Genomic DNA, 21,239 nt, shown 5'->3' with positions numbered 1-21,239 from the left:
GGGTGCTGGGGATGGCTCCTTGGCCTCTGCCCCAGGTGCTAGAGTGGCTCTGGTCGTGGCAGAGCGGTGCCCCAGAGTGGCAGAGCATGGCCCCTGGTGGGCGTGCCGGGTGGATCCTGGTCGGGCGCATGCGGGAGTCTGTCTGACTGTCTCTCCCCGTTTCTAGCTTCAGAAAAAAATAAAATAAAAAATAAAGAAAAAAGAGTAAAAGAAAACCTTGTGACAAGAAAGCCAGAATAAAGTCAGTTTACTTCTGTGTGTTGATTTGGGCATGGCTGGGACTCCATTTTCCAGAACCAATTTCTTACACAGTTCCTGGTTGGAGTTGTGTAAAATAGAGGGTTTGTATGGGAATTGGAAGGCAGAGGATAGAATTCCTTATTTGAGTTTAGTAAGGCCATGACACTGGGAGACAGATTCATACATAGCTTCCTGGTGGACTAGTATCCAGCTCATTTCCCTGATCGTTGGCCTCACCAATCAGTACTGGCTCAAGAACATTAAGTCCTTGACGTTTGTTACGTTGGAAGCAGCGGTTCCATAAACTTCCCTATAAGTTTCTCCATTATGACCATACTCAGCCTCTTACACTTTGACAAGTTTTAGCATTGTCATCCTGCAGATGTTACACTCCCCCTGACACATCAACATTATATTGACTTGACCCCAGTTTGGAGCTGGACTGTTATCTCCACAGTCCAGTTCCATGATATTAAGTGGAAAGATAACATCTATGTAAATTCACTGTTCTCAAAAAGCTGTGGACAGTGAGGAAAATTGGATATAAATGAGACAAGCAACAGGGTGTTATCCCATTTTAGTGGAGAAAGATATTTGACATCTTCAAAGATTTTACCTTTTTTTTTTTTTTGCTTAAGATGATGCTTTATTGATTTGTGCTTCAGGTATGTTTAGCTGCACTTTTTCCTTCTATTATATTTTCCCTCATCTGAAAAAGTACAGTCCTGTGTTGCATACAGCACATAAGTCAGCAACGGATGATGATTGTCCTGGAAGAGTATAATGAGCTGAGACATTCCTATTGTTTGTGAATTCTAGTAAGTTTGCACAGTGACAAAATTGTCTAATGCTGCATTTCTCAGAATGTATCCCAGTCGTTACATGGAGCCACACTGTATACCTATAGCACTTCCTGTCATTGTTTTCTATTGTTTTATTAAGGAATATGGACACTACTGTACAGAAGTGTGCTAGTCCTAAGTGTACAGCTTGATGGAATTGCACATAATGTTTACACCCTGATAACTGAACACTTCTATCACTCCAGAAAGTTCACCTATCTGCCTTCTCAGTAATTGCTCCACAGAGGAAAGCACAATTTTTACTTTAATTATAATTTATTAGCTTCGCTTCGTCCTGACTTACTTTTAATTTTTATTTATTGATTGTAGAGAGACATTGACTTCTTTCACTTATTTATGCATTTTTTGGTTGAGTCTTGTATGTGCCCTGACTGGGGATGAAACTCACAACTTTGGCGTATCAGGATAATGCTCTAACCAACTGAGCTACCTGGCCAGAGTTTTGATCTTTATATAAACATTAAAATATAACATGTACAGTTATGTATTTGGCTTGTTTACTTAATGTCTGTCTGCCTTTCTGTTGTCCTTTTGGCAGACACACACTTATTTCTCTGGGTAAATGCTCTGTATGTGGGAATATGATTAGTGGATCAGGGTAGGCTTCAGGAGTAGTTTTGGTAGGTATTTCACTATGTCAGAAAGGCTGATTGCACCTACAGTCCTAGATGCAATGCATGAACTTTACAGTTGGTCCTGATACTTTGCCCCCACACTCTGATTTTTGCCATTCCGAAAATGTGGCAATACATTGTTTTGGTTTTAATTTGTATTTATGTGATGTGTAATGATGTTGAATACTTTAAAAAATGTTTTAAAATTTATTTACTGATTTTAGAAAGGAATAGAGAGGAGAGAAAGGAAAAGAGAAGCATAGACTTACTGTCCCACTTATTTATGTATTTATTGGTTGATGCTTGCATGTGCTCTGACCAGAGATTGAACACACAATCATGGCATATCAGGATGACATTAATCAACTGAGCACCCGACCAGGGTTAATACATAAAAAATACTTTTTTATGTGCTTGTTGGCAGTTTGGGTATCTTTTAAGAGGGTACCTTTTAAAGCATTTTACCTATTGTTATTACAATTTGAAGAATTTCCTTCTATTGTTCTTTATTTTATGTATGAGCATCTCTATACTTCCATATGCTGTGTATTATTCAGTGTGTCCATAAAATCATGGTGCACTTTTGACCGGTCACAGGAAAGCAACAAAAGAAGATAGAAATGTGAAATCTGCACCAAATTAAAGGAAAACCCTCCCAGTTTCTGTAGGATGATGTGGCAGCTTGTGCGTATGCACAGATGATGACATAACTCCGTGTATACAGTGGAGCAGCCCACGGCCATGGCAGTTGAGATGTGGATAGTATAGAGGAAAGTTCAGTGTGTTCTGTGGCTCGCTAAGTTAGAATCTGTGACCAAAGTGCAATGTGAATATCAGCTTGTTTATAATGAAGTGCCATCACATAGGAATAACATTACTCAGTGGGATAAGCAGTTGAAGGAAACTGGCAGTTTGGTGGAAAAACCCCGTTCTGGTAGGCCATCAGACAGTGACGAGTCTGTAGAGGCTATACGGGATAGCTACCTAAGGAGCCTTAAAAAATCTGTGCGTAAGCCCACATCGAACTGCACTGAATAGGTGTGAAACTGGGAGAGTTTTCCTTTTATTTGGTGCAGATTTCACATTTCTATCGCCTTTTGTTGCTCTGTGACCGGTCAAAAGTACACCATGACTTTATGGACACACTGTATATATATATTTATGTAATGTGTGTTTCATATATTTGTATATTGCAGAAAACTTTTCCAAGTCTCTGGCTTGTCTGTCACTATTTTCATATTTGTTAGTTATAACAGGAATTTATTGGTTTGATTACTGGAAAGTCTTTGGGTGTAACTGGCTTCAGGCATGGCTGGATCCTCAGACTGAAAATGTATTATCTGGATGAATTCTCTCTCAATGTTTTGGCTGTTCATCTTGCATTAGCTATTCCTGGCAGGCTGTCTCTCTCCATGGTCCCAGGAGATCCACACTACTTTCTCTCCTGATTGAATTCTCAGGGAGAATAGAGTGATGGTCTTTTGGGACAATTCCAATATGATTATTGCAATTGAATCTGATTGGCTGACTTGCCCACTGTTATCCACAGGAACGTAAGACGCTGATTTGCTTAGTACTGACACGCTCTTCCACAAACCAGAGTAGAGTCTATCTGTGCCTTCTCTATTCACCATTTCTTTCTGTATTACTTAAAAATCCCCTTATCAGTTTCAAAAATAAAGCTGGGACTATGCTTAGAATGGCATTGATTTTTATAAAATAACCTAAATGAAATTGACATCTTTATAATAGTAAGTCTTCCAGTTGTTGAACACAATATAATTGTCCATTTTCTTAGGTCATCTAATTTCTTTTAACAGTGTTTTGAAGCTTTAACTGTATAGGTATTGAATACCTTTAATTTATTGCTAAACGTATACTGTGTTTTGCTTTGTAATTTTTTTTATTTTTTATTGAATTTATTGTAACATTGGTTAATAAAATAACAGGTTTTATTTATACAATTCTATTTCATCTGTATATTTTTTTGTGTGTTCACCGCCAAAGTTTTTTTTTTTTTTTTTTTTTGCAGGCTAATGCATAGTATTGCAATTTTTTTTGTATATTGATTTTTTTCTCTATTTGCCTTTATAAATTCAATTACTTATTCAGATATCTATGGCTTATTTTGGATTTTGTGTATACAGTCTTGGATTTTGTGTATACAGTGTATACAATGAAAGAAGTTCCAAACTTTATCTTTCATTTCTCTTGCCTCATTGCTTTGCAGCACTGAATGGAAATGATGAAAATGGACATCATTGCCTTGCTTCTGATCTTAGGGGAAAGTGTTCTATAATACTCCTTTAAGTATTATATAATAGTAACTGGAAGTTTTTCATAGTTAATGGCATTCGTTAGACAAGCACCAGATATCTTTTCTATCATTCACATCGTATGGGCTCCCAGTGTTATGGAAGGAGTGTTGAAAAGGAAGGAAATAATTCAGTCAACAAAGTATAAGAGACCCATTGTTATTTTATAAATTGAAAGTTTGACCAAAATATCTATGGTTTATTAAGTGATTATTCTGGGTCAGGCACCATTTAGAGTACTTTATAACTATAATGAATTTACTCTTAACAAAAGAATTCTTAAAACGGTGCTGTCTGAACCACATTTTACAGATGAAGAAAAAAGCAGAGAATTAGCTTACCCCAGGTCACATAGCTTGTAAGAAGCTAAATCTACCTGGTTTTAGAATTTATACTTGTGCCAGACCAGTGGTTGTTTAGTGGGTAGAGCATTGTCCTGGGAAGCTCAGGACCCAGGTTTGAAACCGTGAGGTCATCAGCTTGAGCATGGGGTCCTGGCTTGAGCTTGGGATTATTGACATGGTCTCATGGATGCTGGCTTGGGACCAGATAGCTGTCTTGAGAAGAGCCACTGGAGTGCCCCCCCCCCCCATCAATGTATGTATGAGAAACAGTCAGTGAACAACTAAAGTGCTGCAACTACAAGTCCATGCTTCTCATGTCTCATCCTTACATGAGGTAATCATCCTCTGGCACATCAGGGCATGCTTGTTTGTAAGCACTTACTTGAGAGAGATAGGAAATGGCAAACAGTCCAGAAGCTTTTTGTGCAGATAATCATATCAGGGACACGACGTTACTAAGTCTGCACAAATGATATCTCTTTAAGGCAACATTCTATTCTCAGGCCATTTTCCCACAACCCTTATAACCAGCACATGTCATTGTTCAAGAGAGGGATTTGTGGCATAGTATTGAATACTGACATTCTTGAACCTCAATATCCAACTCAAAGTACAACTTCTCAAGAGTAATTTGGAATAGTTACCACTTAAAAACATTTCCATTTGTCACATACTCATGAATCCTCTCTTCATTATGTATTTTTCTTTATATAAAAACATAAACATTAAAAAAATTACTTTGAAAATTTAATTTTATAAGCAGATTACTTCTGATTTCCTCATGACCATCTTCCTGCAGTAAGCCTCTCTTTTTGCTCTATCTTATTTTCTCTGGTTTTATTTATTTTTTATTCTGACAGAAAATTCACATTACTTTCACCCTTCCCCAGTGTCCACGTGTATGAGATAATGTCAATCACATGCACATTTTGGTGCAACAAATCCTCAGACCCCCACGTCCCCAGCCTTCATGACTGAAATTACACACCAACAGCACCACCTCTCAGCGCTGGTGACCATCATCCTACTTTCTGTTTCTATGAGTTTATCTACTTGGGAATCCTTGCACCAGTAAAACCATGCAGTATTTGTCCCTCTGTGACCTGTTTATCTCACTTAGCATTATGTTCTCAAGGTTCATTCTTGTTGTAGGATATAAAAGCATCTCCTATTTTATGACCCACTGATGTTCCATTCATGTAGACACCACATTATATTTATCCATTCATCTGTCAGTGGGAACTCAGGTTCTATCCACTCTATGGCTGTGATGAATAATGCTACAATAAACACGGTGTGCAAATATCTCTTCTCTGAGACCCAAATTTCTAACACAAAATTGGGATAATTTTATTTACCTTCAAAGTAAAGCTGCTAAATTAGGCAGTAAAAAATCATGCTCAAATTGGAATTGCAGATAAACACTGCATTTGGGACTCACTTGTACCAAACAAATTTTCATTGTCAACTTAAAATTCTATTATTTATTTTATTTATTTATTTTAATTCAATGGGTTGATATGGTTTCCCAAACTATACAGGTTTCAAGTGTTCAACTGAAATTCTATTTTAAATAGAAATTCTATTTTAAATAGGTATCCTGTATTTTAATTGGTTAATTCCATCCAAGGTTGTTATGATTAGACATAATGTGATAAAATCTATCAATCATATGTCAAGTTTACATCACATGTGGTACCCATTTTTATAACTTTCATATATTTCTATTAAATACAAGATTTCAGAATTAAAAATTAATTTGATATTGCTATCCTTATGATCTGGATCAAGCTGTGATGTTGAGGATTTCACCTGCCTTCTAACAAATTACAATCTTTGGGCCAAATCTAACTTGCCACCAGTTTTTTTGTTTTGTTTTGTTTTTGTATTTTTCTTAAGTTGGAAACGGGGAGGCAGTCAGACAGACTCCCGCATGCGCCTGACCGGGATCCACCCGGTATGCCCACCAGGGGACGATGCTCTGCCCATCTGGGGCATCGCTCTGCCGCAATCAGAGCCATTCTAGCACCTGAGGCAAAGGTCATGGAGCCATCCTCAGCGCATGGGCCAACTTTGCTCCAATGGAGCCTCGGCTGCAAGAAGAGAAGAGAGAGACAGAGAGGAAGGAGAGGGGGAGGGGTGGAGAAACAGATGGGCACTTCTCCTGTGTGCCCTGGCCGGGAATCGAACCCGGGACTGCTGCATGCCAGGCCGATGCTCTACCACTGAGCCAACCGGCCAGGGCTGCCACCAGTTTTTATAAATAAAATTTTATTGAAACATGGCCTTGCTCATTGACGTATGTGTTGTTGGTGGCTGCTTTTGTGCTATGATGTAGTTATAACAGAGACCAGATGGCCTACCAAACCTGAAATATTTACTACTGGACCCTTTACAGGAAGATTTGCTTACCCTTTCTTGGTATTATTGATAAAATTCTTTCCTTTATGAATTACTGTGAGTAGAAAACTAAATATATTTAAAGTGCTTAGGACAGTGTTTGGCACACAGTGAAGCATCAATAAGCAAAAGTCCTGGCTATCACAATAAGAGAGTAAAGGGAAAGAATAGACTATATTCTAGTTTTGTTAAACAGGCATTTGGTAAATTACAGCTCATTCTAGATTAAAATTTAAGCAGAACAAGAAAAAAAATGTGTACACTAACTAGAACTAGTATGAGGTTTAATGCTGGGACCTTGGAGTCATTTTCATCATAGTGAACAAATATAGAAGTTGATTTTATCACTATTATGTTTCTAGAAGATGTAGCCTATGCATTAGGACAGACAGACACACACACACACACATACACACTACCACAAAAGTGAATATTCAGATAATAAAATTCTACTCAAGAAAAACAACTAAAACACCTAAAGAGGAGTGCTAGATAATGGAAATATACAATTTAATTATATTTTCTAATATGCCAATATGAATCAATTAGGAGTAAATAAAACTAATGATGTCACTTAAATTAGCAACAAAAAATTAGCAAGAAATGCACTCCATAAGAAATGAGAATAACTCATATTAAGAAAAGCACAGCCTGACCAGTTGGTGGTACAGTGGATAGAGTGTCGGACTGCGATGCAGAGGACACAGGTTTGAAACCCTGGGGTCACCAGCTTGAGAACAGGCACATCTGGCTGAGCAAGGGGTCACTTGGTCTGTGGTAGCCCCCTGATCAAGGCACATCTGATAAAGCAATCAGTGAACAACTAAGGTACTGCAATGAAGAATTGATGCTTCTGATCTCTCACCCATCCTGTCTGTCCCTATCTGTCCTTCTGTCTGTCTCTATCTCTGTCACAGAGAAAAAAAAAGAAAGGAAAAGCATAAAGGCCTGACTAGGCGGTGTTGCAGTGGATAGAGAGTCAGACTGGTATCCAGAGGACCCAGGGTCAAAACCCTGAGGTTGTAGGCTTGAGTGCAGGTTCTTCTGGCTTGAGTGCAGACTCAACAGCTTGAGTGTGGGGTTGCTGGCTTGAGCATGGGATCATAGACATGAACTCATGGTCACTGGCTTGAGCCCAAAGTTGCTGGCTTGAGTAAGGGGTCACTCGCTCTGCTGTAGCCCCCTTACCAAGGCACATATAAGAAAGCAATCATTGAACAACTAAGGTGCCACAACAAATAATTGGTGCTTCTCATCACTCTCTTTATGTCAGTCTATATGTCCAGCCCTCTGAATCCCTGTCTCTATAAAAAAACAAACAAACAAACAAACAAAAAAATCCCCCCCAAAAAACAAGATAAAAAAAGCATGAAGGTCTCTTTGCAGATACAAGCATGTTCACATATAAAAATATTTTCATGTTTTATCATGAGAAATGTTTGAATCAAAGATGCCAAATTTCTGATAGTGCATATTTCATCATCAATATTATTTCAGAAAATTCAAATTTTAAGTGGATTTTTAACTGGAAATAATTAATCTTTATATGAAGAGCCTTTGTTTTGGTACGTGACTCAAGGCAGCCAAGTGACCTTCACCTGAGAAGGGGTGGAACTCAGATATAATTTATCTGGTTCAAGGACACTGACTTTTTCCTCCCATGGATAAGATTGTGAAGTCTTCAGGGAATAGAGTTAATGGATTAATCTGGCTAATTGTGAGCTCTGTGCATTGAGTGCTCAAGACCAGACAACCATAAATGATCAATGTGTCTCCATTGTTTTAGGGTGCTGGTCCCTGTCCAGCTGGCTTCACACCTGTGCCTTATCTCTCAAAAATCATCTCAGTTGGGAGGTCTGGCCTGAATCTGTCTATCTGCCTATACCACGGACAGAGCCTCAGCAGTCAATGCTCAGCAGGCAGAAGAGGGGCAGCTGACTGGCCCTCCTTGGTCATGGACCAGCAGAGTCGCAGCCCACCACAGTGAATGCCATGGGAGACACTGAGGGAGGAAGAACTGGGAGCATTGTGTGTTTTTTTATTGTCAGGACAAACAGGACATTTGGGTTAGACAAGTGACAGGGCACCAAATGTGGTTTCTATTTTAAGCACTATGAAGTTTATGTTCTTGGTTCTGGTGGGAGTCCAATCACTTTCATTCAGTGTTGTGGACCGTAAATGGCAAAAAGCCATTGTAGATTCCAGGCTTAGCAAAAGGCTAAGTTTTCTCCCCTCCACCTCCATATTGGCTATGATGCTGAGTATTTGCACCCACTTCACTTGCTTCCTTGAGTTGCTGGAAGCAATTTACATGCCCTTCCTCTGACTCTTTGTTTCAGATGTTGGTAGATTTCACTAATGCATCCTGTTTATGCCTTGGGAGAGTTCCTGTTTTAGCCTTGGATGTGTAACTTTGTATCAAGGACTTCCTTGATTTGCATATGGCTATATAATAAAGTAAACTGGGGCTATGGGGCACTCGGATACTGCCATCTGCATTTTGAAGAGTCCCGGTCCCATCATTTTTTGACAAGTGTGTTTCCTTAATTCCGCACTGTTATTAGGAGCTGCGTAGGTCCGAGGCAATTCAGAGTTCTGCTTTTCTCTCACAATGGTTCTAGCTCCCATAGAAATTACCCCCATGATGATAGGAAATAGGCCTCTTCAAATGGTCTCCTAAATGGTCCAAAATTAAGAGGTGTTGATGATGATGAAGAGGAGAAAGAGGAAGTAGAAAATGAAGACAGTGACCCAGATGTCATGAACAGTCAATGAGGACCTACTATGTACCAGGCCCTCAGCTAAGTGTTCTACACCTTGTTTCTGTTGGAATCCATGGGAGTCCAAAAGGCCAGAGTAACAGGCTTTATTGAAAGGAAGAAAGGAACCCTGGTGGGTACTTCTCTAGGGGAGAAGAGCGCTGGTTACAGACTAGGGGTGAGTTATATAGTGTTTGGAAGAGCCTGAGGGGATACTGAGGCAAAAGTTCTGGTATGTCCGGAATGCTCCTCCTTGGGGGCTTGGAGCATGTGGGTGTTGAATCAAAAGTCCTGGTATGTCCAGAGCCCCTCCTTGGGGCAACTTCTCAGCTTTTTGGGATTCTTTTGTCCAGTAAAGGTGAGGTCTGACAGATAAGCGGAACATCAAGAGGGCAGTTTGAATTTACATATCAGTTTCATTTCATCTGCATAATTGCTCCCCAAGAAAGAGGAATGCACATTTCTTCATTTTCCATATGAATACAGGAGCACAGCATTCAAATATAACTTGACCTAGGGTTTGTGGTAAAGTGGGAGTGAATTCAAGTTGGAATCCAGGCATCCAGACTCCACACATAGGACACATGGCCAGTATTCTTTCCTGAAAACTCAGTTTGTCATTTTACTTGCCAGGTCACTGGCCAGAGCTGAATCTCTTTAATTTCTGATTCCTCAGAGCCTATACCTTTGCACAGAGTAGGCAACAAAAACAAAAACAATCTCTTTTTAACATTTAATAGACCCTTTGTTCACACAAACACAGAATAGGCAATAGGCTTCTACTGTGGATTGCTTTTCTTCCTGCCTTTCATCCCTTTCAGCAATATTTCACAGAAGTACAGAAAAGATGCAAAGGGAATTATGTGCATCTATGACATGAACTTTCTCTGAACCTCTTACTTTCTTTTTATAAGACATGCATCATTCACTTTCAAAAAATTGTGGTAATTTTGAACAATGAAAACCTTAAAGGATGAAGAAGGGCAGGATCAGTCTGACTTCATGGACTGAGACACTTTTAGGATTTCATATTCAGGATGTCATGTCATTCCACATTCCAGTTTCCTGGGACACGGAATGTTTTGATCTCTCTGCCATGTAATTATATGAAAGTCATTAAATATCTCTTGAGGTTAAATTTATCAATAAGTGGTTACTGCAATAACAATTTAATTCTGATTAAAATATGGTAACTGGATGTTAATTGCCAAACTTTGGGGGCATATTTTCTCCCCATTTTGGGGTAAAAATGTCATCATAAAGAGGCTGTGATGTTTATACACACTCTAAGTTTGGTGTGTGAAAGATCTAGGACTCAAATATTCATCCCCTGAGTCCTGACCCAGGACTCTGTTCCTCAGCTAGAGCTGAACAATTTTTTTTTTCATTCCTGCTTTGTTCAAGATCAGGAAACAGGCAGAATCATTGGTTCCTCTTATTGGGACTCAGTGAGGTCACTATGAATAAGGAACAGAATAAGTGATTTACAGAGGCCTTTCTGAAATACATATTTTAGTTTATAGGATTTTCTATAAATAGTACCCTTTTCCATCTCAGTTTGGAAATCTGACATGGACAAGCAATATTTTCTCTACAAATTGCGAAATTAGTGAGCTATTATGACATGACTATTACTAGACAGACTTCAGGAAAATCCTGGTTCTACATCTCAGCAATAAGAGTAGAGAATTGATTGTATCTGATTTTTGGAGAAAAATTGAAGTAAGTAATAGTAAAATTTAATGTGCACTGATTTTTACAATGTAAACAATTATACCTCACATATCTCTTACTGACATTTTCACTTGTGTGATATGAAACCATAAAAGAGTTTGCGTAAAATTGTCAATATAATGAATTAAAAAATAAAATGAGTTCTATCACGCTGGAAATATAATGCAGAAGCTTAAAAGTTTAAAAAAGATGCATATGCTTTATAGAAGGAATAAAAATATAAAATTTTAATAAGACCATTTCAAAAGAACATGTGTAGTATTACAGTTAAATTTTTATGGAGGTTGCTTATGAGTACAAATCAATCCTAACACCATAAAAGTATAAGCAGAAAAATATCCCCACCAAATTCCCTGATAGTGATTGACATTTGGGACAGGAAAAGCAACAAAACTGAAATTTCATTGGAAATATTGCAAATCTTTATAAAAATATAAGTTCTGCAAAACTATTACTGAAAGGTCACACTTTAAATATGGTGAGTGGATGTCAATGATAATAATAGATATTATTATTTTTATCTTATTTTTATTAATTTTAATGCAGTGACATTGATAAATCAGGGTACATATGTTCCGAGAAAACATCTTCAGATTATTTTGACCTTTGATTATGCTGCATACCCCTCATTCAAAGTCAAATCATCCTCTGTCACCTTCTATCTGGTTTTCTTTGTGCCCCTCCCCTTCCACTCACTCACTCCCTTGCCCCTACCCCACCCCTCCACCCCACTCCCTGTTACCATCACATTCTTGTCCATGTCTCTGAGTCTCATTTTTATGTCCCATCTATGCATTGGTTCATATAGTTCTTAGTTTTTTTCTGATTTACTTATTTCACTCTGTATAATGTTATCAAGGTCCATCCATGTTATTGTAAATGATCCGATGTCATCAATTCTTATGGCTGAGTAGTATTCCATAGTATATATGTACCAAAGCTTTTTAATCCACCCATCCTCTGACAGACACTTGGGCTCTTTCCAGATCTTCACTATTGTGAACAATGCTACTATAAACATTGTAGCACCAGGGGGTGCATTTCTCCTTCTGGAACTGTTCTATGGTGTCCTTAGGGTATATTCCTAAAAGTGAGATGGCTGGGTCAAAAGGCAGTTCGATTTTCAATTTTTTGAGGAATCTCCATGCTGTTTTCCACAGAGGCTGCACCAGTCTGCATTCCCACCAGCAATGCAGGAGGGTTCCCTTTTCTCCACATCCTCGCCAGCACTTATTCTGTGTTGTTTTGTTAATGAGCGCCATTCTAACAGGTGTGAGGTGATATCTCATTGTGGTTTTAATTTGCATTTCTCTAATGATTAATAATGTTCAGCATTTTTTCATATGCCTATTGGCCATCTGTATATCCTCTTTGGAGAAGTGTCTATTCATTTCTTGTGCCCATTTTTTGATTGGATTGTTTGTCCTTCTGGTGTTGAGATTTACAAGTTCTTTATAAATTTTAGTTATTAACCCCTTATCAGACATACTGTCAAATATGTTCTCCCATTGTGTAGTTTGTCTTTCTATTCTGTTCTTTTTTTTTTTTTTTTTTTTTTTGTATTTTTCCGAAGCTGGAAACGGGGAAAGACAGTCAGACAGACTCCCGCATGCGCCCGACCAGGATCCACCTCGCATACCCACCAGGGGGTGATGCTCTGCCCACCAGGGAGCGATGCTCTGCCCCTCCCGGGTGTCGCAATGTTGCGACCAGAGCCACTCTAGCGCCTGGGGCAGAGGCCAAGGACCCATCCCCAAGTTCCGGGCCATCTTTGCTCCAATGGAGCCTCGGCTGCGGGAGGGGAAGGGAGAGACAGAGAGGAAGGAGAGGGGGAGGGGTGGAGAAGCAGATGTGTGCTTCTCCTGTGTGCCCTGGCCGGGAATCGAACCCGGGACTTCTGCAAGCCAGGCCGACGCTCTACCACTGAGCCAACCGGCCAGGGCCTTATTCTGTTCTTATTGTCTTTGGCCGTGCAAAAGCTTTTTAGTTTGATATAGTCCCATTTGTTTAGCCTGTCTTTTATTTCACTTGCCCATGGAGATAAATCAGCAAACATATTGCTGCGAGAGATGTCGGAGAGCTTACTGCCTATGTTTTCTTCTAAGACACTTATAGTTTTGCACCTTACATTTAAGTCTTTTATCCATTTTGAGTTTATTTTTGTGAATGGTGTAAGTTAGTGGTCTAGTTTCATTTTTTTGCAGGTAGCTGTTCAATTTTCCCAACACTATTTGTTGAAGAGGCTGTCTTTACTCCATTGTATTTCCTTACCTCCTTTGTCAAATATCAGTTGTCCATAGAGCTGTGGGTTTATTTCTGGGTTCTCTGTTCTGTTCCAATGATCTATGTGCCTGTTCTTATGCCAGTACCAGGCTGTTTTAAGTACAATGGCCTTGTAGTATAGCTTGATATCAGGAAGTGTGATACCTCCCCCTTTATTCTTCTTTTTTAAGATTGCTGAGGCTATTCGTGTTCTCTTTTGGTTCCATATAAATTTTTGGAATGTGTGATGTATATCTTTAAAGTATGTCACTGGTATTTTAATTGGTATTGCATTGAATTTATAAATCACTTTGGGTAATATAGACATTTTAATGATGTTTATTCTTCCTAACCGTGAGCATGGTATATGCTTCCACTTGTTTGTATCTTCCTTGATTTCTTTTATCAATGTTTTATAATTTTCTGAGTACCAGTCTTTAGTCTTCTTGGTTAAATGTACTCCTAGGTACTTTATTCTTTTGGTTGTAATAGTGAAGGGGATTGTTTCCTTAATTTCTCTTTCTGATTGTTCATTGTTGGTGTATAAAAATGCCTCTGATTTCTGAGTATTAATTTTATATCCTGCCACCTTGCTGAATTCATTTATCAGGTCTAGTAGTTTTTTGACTGTGACATTAGGATTTTCTATATACAATATTATATCATCTGCAAATAATGATAGTTTTACTTCTTTTTTTCCAACTTGAATTCCTTTTATTTCTTCTTCTTGTCTGATTGCTGTGGCTAGGACTTCCAGAACTATGTTGAATAAGAGTGGTGAAAGGAGGCACCCCTGCCTTGTTCTTGATCTTAAGGGGATTGCTTTTCATTTTTGCCCATTGAGTATGATGTTGGCTGTGTGTTTGTCATAGATGGCTTTAATCATATTGAGGTATGTTCCCTGTATTCCCACTTTGCTGAGAGTTTTGATCATAAATGGGTGCTGGATTTTATCAAATGCCTTTTCTGCATCTATTGAAATTATCATGTGGTTTTTCTCCTTTCTTTCATTTATGTGATGAATAACATTGATAGATTAGCGAATATTGTACCAGCCTTGCCTCCCAAGAATAAATCCCACTTGATCATGGTGTATGATTTTTTTCCATATATTGTTGGATCCCGTTTGCTAATATTTTGTTGAGGATTTTAGCATCTATATTCATCAGAGATATTTGCCTATAATTTTCTTTCTTTGTGTTGTCTTTGCCTGGTTTTGGGATCAGAATTATGCTCGCCTCATAAAAGGAGCTTAGAAGTCTTCCTTCCTCTTGAATTTTTTAAAATAGCTTGAGAAGGATAAGAGTTAGTTCTTCTTTGAATAGTTGGTAGAATTCACTTCTGAAGCCATTTGGCCCAGGACTTTTCTTTGTTGGGAATTTTTTGATAACTATTTTGATCTCATTTGGTGTAATTGGTCTGTTTAGGTTTTCTGATTCTTCCAGATTGATTTTTGGAAGATTGTATGTTTCAAGGAATTTGTCCATTTCATCTAGGTTGTCTAGTTTTTTGGCATACAGTTCTACATAGTATTTTCTTTCAATCCTTTGTATTTTTGTTGTGTCAGTTGTTATTTCTCCCCTCTCATTTCTAATTTTATTTATTTGAGTCCTCTCTCTCTTTTTCTTGGTGAGTCTAGTTAAAGGTTCATCAATCTTGTTTACCTTTTCAAAAAACCAGCTCCTAGTTTTATTGATCCTCTGTATTGTTTCTTTAGTCTCTATGTCATTTATTTCTGCTCTGATCTTTATTATTTCCTTCCTTCTACTACATTTAGGCTTTACTTGCTGTTCTTTTTCTAGTTCTTATAGATGCAGGGTTAAGTTGTTCATTTGAGCTTTTTCTAGCTTCTTAAAGTGTGCCTGTAGTACTATGAACTTCCCTCTCAGTACTGCTTTTGCTGTGTTCCAGAAATTTTGAGTTGTTGTACGCTTGTTATCATTCGTTTCTAGGAATTTTTTTATTTCTTCTTTGATCTCATTCTTAATCCATTCGTTATTTAACAACCTGCTATTTAGTTTCCATGTGTTTGAGAACTTTTGAGCTTTTCTGTTGTGGTTGATTTCTAATTTCATGCCATGTGATCAGAGAAAGTGTTTGATATGATTTCAATCTTCTTAAATTTGTTGAGACCACTTTTGTGCCCTAGCATGTGGTCTATCCTAGAGAATGTACTATGAGCACTTGAAAAGAATGTATATTCTGCTGCTTTAGGGTGAAAGGTTCTGTAGATATCTATTAACTCGAGTTGATCTAGTGTGTCCTTTAAGTCTGCTGTTTCTTTGTTAATTTTCTTTCTTGAGGATCTATCTAGTGATGTTAGTGGGGTATTAAAATCTCCTACTATTATAGTGTTGCTGTTGATCTCACTCTTTATATCCATCAAAGTCTGCTTTATATATTTAGGTGTTCCTATATTAGGTGCATAGATATTTATAATAGTTATATTTTCCTGTTGGATTGCTCCCTTTATCATTATGTAGTGGCCTTCTTTATCTCTTACTAAATTCTTTGTTTTAAAGTCCATTTTGTCTGATATAAGTCTTGATACCCCAGTTGTTGTTTTTTTTCATTTCCATTTGCATAAAATGTTTTTTTTCCATCCTTTTACCTTCAACGTACGTGCATCTTTTGTTTTAAGGTGTGTCTCTTGTAGACAGCATATGTACGGGTCCTGTTTTCTTATCTATGCAGCTAACCTATGTGTTTTGATTGGATCATTTAATCCATTTACATTTAGGGTTATTATTGACATGTAGTTGTTTATTGCCATTTTATTCTTTAAAGCTGTATTCCTCTTTTGCTATATTCTTTTCCCACTTTGATCTGTTTACACCATGCCCCTTAACATTTCTTGCAGCATTGGTTTGGTTGTATTGAATTCCTTGAGATTTTTTTGTCTGGGAAACTTTTTATTTTTCCTTCAATTTTAAATGATAGCCTTGCTGGATAAAGTAGTCTTGGTTGTAGTTTCTTGTCTGCATTACTTTAAATATTTATTGCCATTCCCTTCTGGCTTCAAGTGTTTCTGTTGAGAAGTCTGATGTCATCCTTATGGGGGCTCCTTTGTAGGTGATAGTCTTTTTTCTCTCACAGCTTTTAATATTTTCTCTTTATCACTTAGCTTTGGTATTTTAATTATGATGTATCTTGTTGTAGGTTTCTTTGGGTTTATTTTTAGTGGAGTTCTCTGTGCTTCTTGAATTTGTGAGAGTTTCTCCTGCATTAAAATTTAGGGAAGTTTTCAGCTATGATATGATTGAACAAAGCCTCTATCCCTTGTTCTTTCCCTTCTTCTTCAGGAACCCCTATGATGTAGATGTTATTTCTCTTTATGTTGTCACAGAGCTCTCTAAGAGTTTCCTCAGACTGTTAGAGTCTCTTTTCTTTTTTCTTCTCTGCTTACATGCCAGTTGTCCTCCAACTTGTTGATTCGATCCTCAGCTCTATCCATCCTGTTTTTAATTTCTTCCATTGTGGTCTTCATTTCTGATATTGTATTTGTCATCTCCGACTGAGTCTTTTTTAATATTTCAATATCCTTTTTTATACTTGCTATTTCTTTATTTAGGTGTTCATGATGACCATCCATTGTTGTTCTAAGATCTCTAAGCATCCTTACAATCATTATTTTAAACTCCACATCCGGAAGTTTCATTATTTCCATATCACTCAGTTCATCTCCTGAAGGTCTGTCTTGTGGTTTCATTTGGATTGCACTTCTTTGTCTTCTCATTGTGCCTACCCAGGGTGTTTTCTTTGTAGAGCTGGTTGAGTCTAGGCTTGGTGTTGTCTGCCTTTAGTTTTTACTAGTGTTGTTTCTAAGTCTTCTTGGGTTGGCATCAGCTATTATTTGTAATCCACTTTAGGATTTGGGCCGCTTTGAAGTCTTGATTTGTTTGTTTTCTTAACAGGTGATTGTCTTGTTTGCTGATCTCAGCAGGGGGCTTATTTGAAACTGTATCCAGGAATGCGGTGGGTGTGACCTGAGGCTCTGAAGTCCTCTTCTGCCAGTTAATCTCTCTGGGGGTGGGTTGCTTTTTCAGCTTCAGTAGGGGGAGGTGTATCTCAGATCTCCATGGAGACCTGAGTTACTGCCCCTCCTCCCCACTTCTTGTTTTCAGCTGTGTCTTGTTGCGCTGATTGGAGCTGGAGAAATGTCTGTATCTCTGTGACCTGGAAGTACTTTTGTATTTTGCTTTGTAGAAGGATCAGCCCCTCCCCCAGTTATGGCCACCTCCAGCACTGAATGAGTCAGCTTTTTATGTCATCACCTATATTCCTCTCCCCCTCACCATCCGTCTCTCTCTTTCTCCTCTTTTTGGAAGACAAGTGGGCCCTTTCAACACACCTTGTACCCTGGTCGCCAGGTAAGTGGCTGTGAGCAGTATTTACTGCTCTTTTCCTTGGAATTGAGAGCCCAGCCTCACCCCCCCCCCCTGTTCCTGTAAGTAGGGGAGATTCAGGCACTCCCTACCAGGTTTGTTGTGGCTTCTTCTTTGCGCCTTGATTTTTGAAAGCTGTTCTTGTAGTCCAGATTTGGTTTTTCATGCTGATTGTTCATAAATTAGTTTATAATCCAGTTTGGTGGTGTGCGCTGGGAGTCTGTGCGTCTTCCTACTCCGCTGCCATCTTCAGGTCTTAATAATAGATATTATTAATGAGACTTTCACTAAGTGCCTGGGAATATTCTAACACAATTACTCTCAGCTATGGCTGCATATTAGATCAGCATGAGACTCACATGTAGAAAGTCTGGTATAAGAGGTTCTAGGCTGTGGCTAAGACAGTGGTTCTCAAAGTGTGCACCAGGTCGTACTGGTGTGCCCTAGAAGATTTGCAGGTGCACGCTATGGTATTCCAGAGAAATATTTGCCTGTTGGGGACCAAAAAACCAACAGGGTTTTGGAGTTTAGATTTTTGGGGGACAGAAGTGTGGGGAAAGTACTGGCTATAAGCTGACTCTCTGTCCAACCCTTCACCTAACTTGCCTGATTAGGTTGCAAAAGGCTGTTAAACTGTTGTGCTGGATTGTTTACACTACCTTCCAAGGTCCCTGGAAAGACTGGAGGCAAGTTTCTTCTATCCCTTGTTTGGTGTAAAGTTAAGATGATATGTATGGTAGGGGTTTTCTGCACTTGGTAAAATTCTTGGGTTGCCTTGGAAACATGATCAAAGATCTCATTAATTTGCTAACTTCCCATTTTTCCCTATAAATAAAGCAAGATGTGGTTTTGGGGCATGCTTTGTTCTTGTCAGCATTAATTATAGGGCCCTCCTGTCTCCATATTTTCTTAATTCCTCACTGTTCCCACTCAGGATCTGAAATTACTAGATGCACGGGTTTGCAGCATGTGCCCAGATATAAAAATAAATATAGTTACTCTATTATACCATTTCATTACAGAAATATTGCTCTTTTTGTAAACACATCATTATTATATTTATTATTAACAAATTATTATATTATTTTTATATAAATACACCCAAATAAAATGGATAGATTTCTCAAATACAAGCATGATATTGAAGAATTTGATTCTGGAAGTAAGAGGGACAGACAGACAGGAACAGAGAAAGAGATGAGAACCATCAATCATCACTTCTTTCTTGTGACACCTTAGTTGTTCATTAGTTGCTTTCTCATATGTTCCTTGACCACGGGTCTTCAGCAGACCAAGTAACCCCTTGCTCAAGCCAGCAACCTTGGGTCCAAGCTGTTGAGCTTTTTGCTCAAGTCAGATGACCCATGCGCATGCTGGCAACCTCGGGGTCTTGAACCTGGGTCCTCCACATCCCAGTCAAAAGCTCTATCCACTGCATCACCACCTGGTCAGGCAAGAAAGATATTTCTCAATCCATACATTTTTTCAAGGGAGAAAAGTAATATTTACTGTGTTCATGCCTTTATTAACTTCATTAACTTAGTGCCTCTATAGTAGATATATATAGAAAAAGGTAAATAGTCAAAAAATCAGTAATAAAAAAGCTCTCTGAAGTTGAGTTTGTCACCACTGAGAAATACTGCTGAAGTCCTGGAGTATGTGTTCCATAATCCAAAATACAGGCTCAGGGATAACTGCCTGTTCAGTTGTTTCATCTATTCTAAGCCCCTTTTCTTTTTCAGCAGGTGTCTCAACCCCATAGAAATAAAGAATCTAACACATGTCTCAGAATTCTTTCTCATAGGTCTCTCAGATGATCTGAAACTTCAGCCTTTGCTCAGTCGGCTCTTCCTGTCCTTGTATTTGGTCATCATGTTGGAGAACCTGCTCATCATCCTGCTCATTAGACTCCCACCTCCACACCCTCATATTCTTCTTCCTCTCCAACCTGTCCCTGGCTGACCTCTGTTTCATCTCTACGACAGTTCTGAAGATGATAGTGGACATCCAGACTTACAGCAGAGTCATTTATTATGGGGGCTGCCTGACTGAGATGTCTATTTTTTTTTTTTGGAAGTATAAACAAACTACTGTTGACCATGATAGCCTTTGAAAGAATTGTGGCCACCTGTAACTCTCTGCATCACCTGATCATCACTTACATATGCCGCTGTGGCCTGATGGTTTTGGTGTCATTTTTCATCAGCCTTTTGGATTCCCAACTGCACTACTTCATGGTTTCACATGTTACCTTCTTCATGGATGTGGAAATATTGCATTTCTTCCATGACCCTTCTCAGCTACTCAACCTTGTCTGCTTAAAAAATGCCCAACAATAAAAAAAAATCCCCAACAATAAGCCTGACCAGGCAGTGGTGCAGTAGATAGAGCATCAGACTGGGATGCGGAGGACCCAGGTTTGAGACCCCGAGGTCACCAGGCTGAGTGCAGGCTCATCTGGCTTGAGGGGAAAAAAAAAAAAGTTCACCACCTTGGACCCAAGGTTGCTGGCTTGAGCAAGGCATTACTCTGTCTGCTGAAGGCTGCAGTCAAGGCACATATGCAAAAGCAATAAATGAATAACTAAGGTGTCGCAACAAAAAACTGATGATTGATGCTTCTCATCTCTCTCCATTCCTGTCTGTCTGTCCCTATCTACCCCTCTCTCTGACTCTCTCTCTGTTCCTGTAAAAAAAAATAATAAAATAAAAAATAAAAAAATAAAATCCCCAACAATAATACATTGGTCTAGTTCATTGGTGCAATCTTAGGTGGTGTTCCACTCTCAGGGATCCTTTTACTATAAAATTGTATGCTTCATTCTGTGAATCCCCTCATCAGGTGGGAAGTATAAAGCCTTCTCCACCTGTGGCTCTCACCTGTAGGTTGTTTGTTTATTTTATGGAACACGCTTTGGTGTGTACCTCAGTTCCAGTCTCAGTTTCTCCCAGGAAGGGAGCAGTGACCTCGGTGATATACACCCTGGTCATTTCTATGCTGAACCCCTTCATCTGTAGTTTGAGGAATAGGGACATGAAGAGGGCCATTCAGGGGCTTTTCAGAAGAACAGGCTAATCACAATACCTGCCCCATCTTTTTTTGATTTGTGGGTTGAAAAAGACATTAAAACCAAATTCCTGGATCTCAAAATTCTACCGTTTGGCTTTATAATTATTGTAGTTCTGAGCATTTCAACACTCAGTGTCTCATGTTGAAATATTGCTTCATTTGGTATATATTTAATGGGCTCAAGTGATTAATTTGGCATAATTGAATCATATTATAGAACATTCTTTATTTCTCATTTGTTGCTGGCATTCTAG

The 21,239-nt window shown here is 38.7% G+C and overlaps 1 pseudogene; it reads left to right on the top strand.

Moving 5' to 3' along the window:
* The first annotated feature begins 18,383 nt into the window (after positions 1 to 18,383).
* On the top strand, positions 18,384 to 20,991 carry LOC136388298 (olfactory receptor 7E178-like; annotated as a pseudogene).
* Positions 20,992 to 21,239: the final 248 nt, after the last annotated feature.

Source organism: Saccopteryx leptura, chromosome 1 (assembly GCF_036850995.1).
Source record: "Saccopteryx leptura isolate mSacLep1 chromosome 1, mSacLep1_pri_phased_curated, whole genome shotgun sequence".
Classification (NCBI taxonomy): Eukaryota; Metazoa; Chordata; class Mammalia; order Chiroptera; family Emballonuridae; genus Saccopteryx; species Saccopteryx leptura.
The sequence above is the reverse complement of the archived record's forward strand: the minus strand, read 5'-3'. Positions and strand labels throughout refer to the sequence as shown.